Source organism: Octodon degus, unplaced genomic scaffold (genome assembly GCF_000260255.1).
Source record: "Octodon degus isolate 3935 unplaced genomic scaffold, OctDeg1.0 scaffold00031, whole genome shotgun sequence".
In the NCBI taxonomy this organism is placed as follows: Eukaryota; Metazoa; Chordata; class Mammalia; order Rodentia; family Octodontidae; genus Octodon; species Octodon degus.
Window position 1 is genome coordinate 5,867,717 of NW_004524607.1, and position 2,062 is coordinate 5,869,778.

Below are 2,062 nucleotides of genomic sequence, written 5' to 3' on the forward strand. Positions count from 1 at the left end.
AAGCTACATTCTCTTAATTCACTGAATAGAAAGATTTGTTCTAGTAGTGTTTATAAACAGGATATCATGTCTGCATCTTGTACAATGAATAACCACTAAGACAACAATATGCAATGTATTAATTTTTTTTTTTGGCAGATCCAGGGATTAAACTCAGGCCCTTGTGCTTGCCAGGCAAGTGTTTGTTCTACTGAGCCATCTCCCTGGCCCCAATGTATTAATTATTGAAACTGTCCTACTAATCGGATTTGAAACTGTCTCATTGCTATTTGTTTCTCAATAAAATTATGGAAAAAAATAAAATTAACAGAGCCAAATTGGAAAATAGGTTTGGGCAAACCACACAAAGCCCATAGGAGTCTGTAGCCAGACTGATTTAAGAAAATCAGGGTTAGTCTTTACAAAACCAATGACATGACTCTGCACAGGGATCAACACACAGAATATGCACATTGTATGTCAAATCCTCTTCTGCCTTCTGCACTAGGACTTCCTCTTTCAAGTTGTGCATTGTGTTATTCAGCTTTTGCTTCTCCAGTGCACAGCACCCAATAACACAATGTAAAGGTGAGGTTTATTTTGGCTTCTGGCTTTGGGGCGTCCAGTCCCTGGTCAGTTGGCTCCATGGCAGTGGCACTCTGGTGGAAAGGTATGGTGGAGAATAGCTGTTTGTTTTATGGCAGCGGGAAGCAGGGTAAGTAAACAGGGCCAGAGCAAAGGGTTCAGGGAGCAGGTACGGTGTCCAAGGTGGAGGCCTTCTCCATGAGCTGCCAAGACACATCCAGAGTATGCTTGGCTAATCCCCACGTGGTCTCCAGTTAATCAATTTGACAATGAAGCTTCACTGGCATGTATGTACTGGAAGGCATTGCTTCTGGTCTTCATTAACCTAACACTTTAAAGATGCATTTTTTTTTTTTTACCAACACTTGTAGCTTTGCCAAGTGGGTAAACACAGAGGAAAATCCAGTCATTTTTGAGGTCCCCATGCTAACCTTTCTTTGCACTAAAGAAATGTACTCAGACTTCTTTTTTAATTTACTGCCAGGCGTCCTCTTTCTTTGTGAGACAGCCTGTCTCTTCCTTTATTAAAACATCCACGTGTTTAATACTTAACTTAAAACATGTAGTGATTGGGGTTGGGGGTTCTGAAAAACAAAACAAAACAAAACAAAACAAACAAACAAACAAAAAACCCAAAAAACATGTAGTGATGTACGGACCATCATGCCACTGTTTATCAGTTAGATATGAGCTAATTTGTAGGAAGGATCAGGCACTGTTAATGATCTTGCAAAATTCTGAAGAGTTCATGAGATGTTGCATGCCAAAAACACTAAGTACAAGGCTGGGCAAAGAGTTCAGCATTCAGGGCCGGGGAGATGGCTGAGTAGAATAAGTGCTTGCCTGGCAAGTGCAAGGGCCTGAGTTCAGTCCCCAGTTAAGAGTTCAGCATTCAAGAAGTCAGTGATTTTGATTAGGAATGGATCTGCTTAACCAGTTTCCCCTCAGTTTTCTTGCTCTACGTGGATCAATACACCGTCAAAGAGCTTAGTGTTTCTGATGATCTGATTCTTTCCATTGGATATCTCAGAAGCTCTTTCTATTTCTTTTAGGCTTTAAGTTTTTAGGGCTGGTTATGTGAGAACATCTACAAGTATAGATTCATCTGTTATGCACATTCATGTGTAGTAAAGTGTGGCTCAGGAAGTAGAAATGTTTTGTTGCCATCAAAGATAAAGTGTACAATGACAAAACACATATTATAGCTTTTAAAGGACACCCTGAGTTGTGAACAGGTGTTTGTCTTCTGTTTGTACACTTTTATTTTCAGAGCAACATTATGGATTCTAGATCATTCTGGAATCATCAAAGCTTCTGTTATTTCTTGTGTTTTCTCAGGGAGCTGTGGACACTATCTCTGTTTCATAGGAATATTTAAAATATAAAAGGAAACGTGCCACTTTGGTTTTTCCTGAGTTATGGATAAAGCTGAAGAAGAAAGTGTTTGTCTTTCCTCAAGCTTCAGAATTCTTAGCGATTGTACCTCTTTATATTTATT